Here is a 7,107-nt window from a genome sequence, read left to right as displayed (position 1 = left end):
TCGACCCCCTCCGTCCCTCCTTTCCTTCCCCCCCCACGTCTGCCCGCGCCGGGGGGCCGCTGCCTGCTCCCTCGGCTGCCGGAAACAGGGAGGGAAGGGGGACATAGCGGGTCCCGAGGGGCGAGCGGCGGCGGCCCCTGAGCGGCGGGACCGTTATAGGCGCGCGAGGCGGCGCGAGCGCCTCCCGCACGTGCCGGCGGGGCGGGTCCCTGTGCCGCGCGTGAGGCGCGAGGCGCGGCGCGCGCGGTGCGGGCGCGGGGCGGGAGCGGCCGGGATACCGGGGGCACCATGGGCACCACGGACACCGGGGCAGCATGGGCACCGGGGGCACCACGGACACGACGGGCCGGTGCTGCGCCGTGACCCCGGCGGGCTGTGCGGATCGTGGGACGGGAAAGGCTGGGAGGCTCCGCTTTGGGTCATCGGGGCCAAAATCCCTGCTCAGGCAGGGTCAGCCTAGAGCACATGGCTCGGGATTGCTTCCAGGCGGTTCCTGAAAAACAGGGAGACTCCACCATCTCTCTGGGCAACCTGCTCACTATGCCACTTGCTCACTTCTGCCCCACGCCCAGTGTGGGGGGAAACAGAAAAGGAAAAGCGAGGAAACTTGTAGGTCAAAGTGAATAATAGCTCAGTATGTGCAAATATGAGAGAAGGAAACCAGAACAAGTGCTCAAGCAGTCACTGTCCACGCCGCAGGGGTATGGCAGTTCCCAAGAAAAAGGTGGCTAATTTCCTTCTCTGCCCAGGAGCAGGATGTTACCCAGCACGGAGCACTGCTGTCCTTGCTTTAGTGGTGTCACCTGCTCCCCTGATTGGCACCCCCAGTCTGTTCACTGTGGCAACAGAGTAAGAAACAGAAGAGGCCTCCGTGCCGATGCAGTTCAGCAATGACAGCCCATCCAGCCGCTACCAAGAACATTTAGTCAGGTCCAATAGTACAGATAGCAAAATATCTTAGAGAGGGAGGAGGATGGGTCCTTCCAGCTGAAGAAGTGGGGTGTTGATGGTGTCATGTAATGCTCACACATATATTCAGTAGTAAAAAACCACAACCCCCTGTGTGTTGGCCTGGAAATAGGCAGGGGTCCGGAACAGCTGGTCTTAAGCATTTGAGAAGACTTTGCAAGAATACTATAAAAAATCTATAAACCAGAATGATTTCCTCCTTCCAAATAATTGCTTGTGAAAAGGAGATATTTGGTAGAAAATTAATTTATATTCTGGGAAAATATTTCTAAAATTCTCGGGGGAGAGGAGAGTCAGTTGTGGAGAAACAGAGTAACTATAAAAGGCAGTATCATTTCTTGTAGAGGAGCAAAAATGGTCTAAATCTAAGCAAAGAGTCAGATGAATGATGGGACTAAAAGAATTTTGAAATTTGCCATGCCTCACTGGGACACAGGATGAAGGTAATGATACAAGTCTGGGTCCATTGAAGCGAAGGGTTCCCATGATACAGCGTCTATACAACACAAAACAGACCTGTACTTCATAAAGTTTTAGGTTTTGTGATGTATCCATAAATTTGCATTCCTATGACTTGATTCTCACCTGTCAGCATTTGTCAGCTAACTCAGCCCTTACCTACATTAGAATTTCTTACCCATTTTATATTGATTTTAAAGAAATATTTTGTGGTGTAGAGTCTTTCTCACTATATGTTTAAATCAGCACAGATGGCAGTGAGTGCATACAGAAAGTTTGCAGGAAGAATCCCTGCTGGGATTCACATTTTCAGAGTAGGCTGCTTGTCATCTCTGGGAACATTAAGTGCACCCTGGACTGCTCTGTTAAAAACCAATTCCGTGGGCATCCAGGGATGAGCTGCCAAACACTCAGGAGGAATGGCAGGATAGGGAGCTGCCGGGCTGCTGTCCCGAAGTGGAAGTAGGTGTTACTTGATTGCAACAGGTAATCTCGAGTGGTAACAAATCGATACAGAATCATAAAATGATTTAGATTGGAGGGAGCCTCTGGAGTTCACTCAGTTCAAAGCTGGGCCAACCCTGCAGTTACAGTAAGTTTCTCAGAGACACCCTCAGACTCTCCCCGGGTGCTGAGCTCTTGCAATAGCTCCTCTCAAATGGTCTCATCATGCCTTTGCTGTCAGCTCTCTATGAGGGATTCCACCACTGAGCAGTGCTCTCAGAAAAGGGAACATAACTGAATCAGTGCTGCTAATTTAATTGTTCTATAAGGGCTCTGCCACGCTTGAATCAAGATTGCATTGGACTGCTTATTAACTGCATTTGACAGAGTGTCTTCACAGGCACAGGTCTCCCTAGGTAATCTTAACTTTTGCATGATGCTCTTTGTTGCTGAGTAATTTGCAAAAATTTGCAAACCACTTAATCTTCACATCAGAAAGTCTCAGACTTTCAGACTGCTTTGTTGCAAATGCAGTTTTCTGTTGTGTTCATAGTGGGACAAAATATTTCCAAAAGCATCCTGAGATGCTGTAGCAAAAATGCATTTATTTTGTAACAACATTGCAGTTTCTTCTTCAGCTTTCCAGTTCCCCTGACAAACCCACATGTTACTAAGGCTCATAATTAAAAAATAGCCATTGATGTACACCTGCTGGTATTTTTTAACATATGTTTTTCACCCACGGTCTCTTGAGAATCAGTAGTGTTTATTGCCAAAGTTCATTAATTTGGACAACAGCCAGGATATCTTTGCTTTTACACTCTTTGATGGGAGTGTAGGTAAGAAATCTTTAGAGGTTAACTATTCTAGTACTGTAGATGGAAAATGAAGTTTTATTCAGTCTGAAATCTAGTTCTCCAGACACAATATGGAGCTTCCTTACCTTATGTCTCTGATAGTCCTTGGTTCTCTCTGCTTCTTTCTCCTGTGTTACAGAAAGATGTAGAAATCCCAATGTTCAGCTGGGAAGAAACATAAACTGATTCAGCTTCCTGCAAATGAAAAGCCAGTGCCTCACACAAGACAACAGAATTAATAATTGATACCTCAATGTGCATACAGTATTGCAGTGTGGCATTTTGCTCCAAATCTGGAGAAATCCAAATATACTTATACAACTGCCATTCACTGGTAGTACTTTCTGCAGGGGACACTGTCCAGAAAGGCATTACTTGTTATTATTTTTGTTTTGTCCAATATTTAAAAATAAATGGTCATAATGCTGTGAAAAGGGAGTGAGAATCACATAAATCCTGTTCCTCATGCCAGCTGTATATATATCTGGGTAGGGTGGTTTACAAAACTCCTTTGTGGGTGAATATAATCACTTGTATTTCATAATTCATTTCATATTTAATACTACTTATAGCTCATTCTACCAAAACTTTTAAATTTGTGTTTGTACATACTGCTGAATTAGGTTTTCAGTGAACAAATTGCAAGCTCCCACACAAAAGCGTAGGATAGTCTGCTTTTAGATGATGAAACCTGTTGTGCAAGACTCTGAGGATTAAGTTCTCATACTTGCATGATTGATGCCTGTGTGTTATCCACAGAATCACAGAATGGTTTTGCTGAAAGAGACCTTAAGTATCACATAATTCCAAGCCCCCCACCATGGCCAGTGACTTTGTTACACATATCCAGTGTCTCCTTTTGTTGCAGCTGAAGAGAGTATTTAAAGTCTGATCTAACTCTTACAGAAATGAGTGAGAAATAGATCATGCCATACCAGTCATAAGCATTTTCAACAAAAATGCACTGATAGTAATAGCATGTTATAAGTGGAATGATTTTTGTCCTGCAGTTCCTGCTGTGACTTAAGAGACACTTTCATGATGAGGCTGACTCTTCCAAGATAGCTTCTGAAACTGATGGATTGTCGTCCTATCCCTAGAGTCTGTATTTCTGCATTGGGTGTTCAGTAAGGAAGATTAAAGATTTCTTTCAAAGAACTTTCAAGGCTCACTAACATGATTTTTGTGTTATGAAATCTATATTCCTGGGCATGTGAAAATTTCACTTCAAATACTCCTGTATATTAAGGGATTTTGGAAGCTGGGAGTTGACTCATAGGAGAGAAGGTGCTCCTGTCTGTCAAGCAAAAGTATTTCTCTGCTGTTGGGATGACCCAGGAAAGTGAATGTATTGGAACTGGAGCTTTATTACCAGGGCAGGAACAAGTGCACATTTTTCCTGATACCCCAGAAGTGAAAAAATAGATCATAGCAGAAAATAAATAGTGTAAGCTGTCACTTTGTAGTTTGAACTCTGCTAATCCACAGCACAAGTACCAGGAAGAGAATACAATGATTGAAGCTAATGAGGAAGAACTCAGAAACCTGGATTCCATCCTTAGTTTGCAGTTCTCCTTATGCTCAGGTGTCACTGAAGTGCACATACCAAAGTAGAATTTGGTGGCACGTATTCAGCTGCCTAGGGAGCACTGAATGCCATGGGAAAACTTGTGTGTACTGGAATTTCATTGCTGTCCAGCCTGGCATGGGCATATCTGGTCATTTCACAATCCTTGTTTCCAGATTACAATTGGAGAAGACTTGAAAGTGTAATTCCTATGAGTAGAAACTCTCACATTGGTTGTGTCAGCAGAATGTTTGGACTAAATCAGCAGCTGTTTCTGAGGTAAATTGAACTCAAATAGAGCTTGTGCAATAATTCATCTTGGAATTACCTTGTAAGTGATATTTGAAAAAGTAAATCACAATGGAAAAGTAAATCACAATCTTTCCAGGTCAATTACTTAGTTTTGCACAATCACAGGCTGTGACCTTTGGTTACAAAGGTATTATGAATGAAAGCTAACCATCCATTGTCTGATACCTGTTCCCTTGCATGCTCTTAGTACACAACAAACATGAGATAATGTGCCTTAATTTAGCCCATGGTGGAAGAATTTTCAGTGTAATTGCATCAACTTTGTGTTTCCCGAAGAATAACATATACACATGGACAGGTGTTGTGTGTGTGTAAGATGGTATAACTTGTGTTTACACATAAATCTCTGGATAACAGTGTGTGCCAGTGTGTGCCAGGTGTAAATGTGCCACTTGAAGGTTTTGCCAGTCTGTAACTTCACGCTTCCCCTCTGATGCTGCCGTTATTTATTGCTGCCATAGCTCAGCTGGTAAAAAGGTTTGTTTAGGAGCACTTTCATTTGCTCCAGGCAAAGCGAGCAGGTTGGTTTAAAGCCTCTTTGTTGACTAATCCATCTGACTTGTTGGAAGCACACGAGGGAGTGCTCACTTAATTCCTTCTGCCAACAGAGCTGCGGGGGTGGAAAGTCTCGGCAGAGGAGTGGTAACGAACAGCTGGAAGCATGATAATGTCACCGAGCAGCCGGCACACCTGTCTGCCAGCTGAGTGCCAGAGCATGACCTACTCCTGTCTGCACCATGGCTATTGTAGCTCTTCCAAACAGGGCTGTGCCTGTCCTCTTACACGTTCCTGGCTTAAATCTCCTTCATACTAAGTAGTTTTTTACCACTCTGGCAGTACAAAACAATTTGAAAACATCCAGAGGTGTAAAAACCACCTTATTCAACAAACTGTGTCAGAAGGTCTAATGGGTGAATTTCAACTATTAGTCTTGCAAAATTAAATGCATCATTTCCTTATCCTGAACTTGAGCTGTTCCTGTCAATGATGCCAGATGCACAGGCAGCACCTGGATGCAGGGTGGCAGTGCTGCCCCTCAGCCCAGGGACAGTCTGCTCTGGGGCTGTGTCACACTGATTTTACACTACTGGCACAAGTCACATCCAGGGAGGGGTCTCCAGACTTCATTCCCAGTTTGTACCTTTTCTCATGGTCATGTGAATGACCTCCTGTTACTCTTAAACCTAGAGGGGTGCAGTTGCCCACAGGCCTCCGAAAGGAGTTTTGTCTGCCTGGCTGTGAAGAGCTGTCCTTGCCACCCTCTTTCCAGGTGTGCCCTTCTTGTTGCAGAGCCTTCTCCTCTAGCTGCATCATCAGTTTGCCTGCAAGGCCCATGGGATGCATAGTGCTTTCCCTTCCTTCATGGAACCCCTGCACTGTCTTTTCCTAATCTCTTTAGATTACATTTTCTTGTATTTTCATGTTGGAGTTCCTAAACATCCTTATGAAGAGATTGTGCTTTATCTACCACTGTTGTTGTTATGACTACTAACTATCTCTTCTTTTGGAAAATTCTGCTTAGTCTGATCTTAATGTTGTAGCTCCACATAACTGTTTTTTGTTATTTCTTTTTTCCCAATTTTTTTAATTCTACACAAGGACAGCCCTGCTATTTGTTTCAGTCACCTGCAGCCTAAAGGAATTTTTGTTCCAGTGAAGTACTTGAACATGTGTTTACCTCTAGATAGGTATATTTTCATGTGCTTCCTTGAAGAAAGAACATAGGATTTTGCTAAAAAAAAAATTAAATTATGAAGTAGATCTGAAAGACCTGATCTGAAGTGTGCTACAGGAGGCTGAAATCTGCTCACTCATTGTAGCCAACTGCTCAGATGATGAAGGAATTGATTTTTTCTTATTCCTCTAGCTACAGCTATGACCAGTTTAGTCTTCACAAATGCAAGGCATTTCCACTTAGCTGCAATCTCTTTTAAAGTAATTTAGCATGTTTATACCTAAGATTTGTTATTCTTTCTTATTCACAGGTTTCTGATCCTTTTGTCTGTCTGGGTTAGGTGTCTCTTCTGAACCGTGGTCAGTTCTGAAAACATCTGGTTTTCAACCTTTGCCTGACTGGAAAAATAGTACATTTTTGTTCTTTCATGTCTTTTTGTTTCTTTGGTGGGCCTCCATAGTAATCCTGTATTTTTCAGTCTGCAGCTTGGATGGATGTGCTTTATCAGGCAGTGAATGAGCTGTCAAAGATACCCTCTAATCAGGAAGGGAATGAAGTCCTTTTGGGTACTTAAACAACTGCATTTTCACTGTGACTTTGATCAGTGCCCCTTCAGTCAGGTTACAGCCTCCTCCTAACACTCTGATTGCTGAATTTGGGTAATCTGATGTATCCCTCTCTTTTTATCCAACTATCCAATTCTGGATAATCTTACACATTTTTCCTACTTCTAAATCTGTTAGTGGGCCAATGGTGCTCTCCATCTTAAGCTACCAAAGTTCACAGAAGGCATGTATCTCCATTCAGCCTGCCTCCTATTAATT

The sequence above is a fragment of the Molothrus aeneus genome, chromosome 1, assembly GCF_037042795.1.
Source record: "Molothrus aeneus isolate 106 chromosome 1, BPBGC_Maene_1.0, whole genome shotgun sequence".
Taxonomy (NCBI): domain Eukaryota; kingdom Metazoa; phylum Chordata; class Aves; order Passeriformes; family Icteridae; genus Molothrus; species Molothrus aeneus.
The sequence above is the reverse complement of the archived record's forward strand: the minus strand, read 5'-3'. Positions refer to the sequence as shown.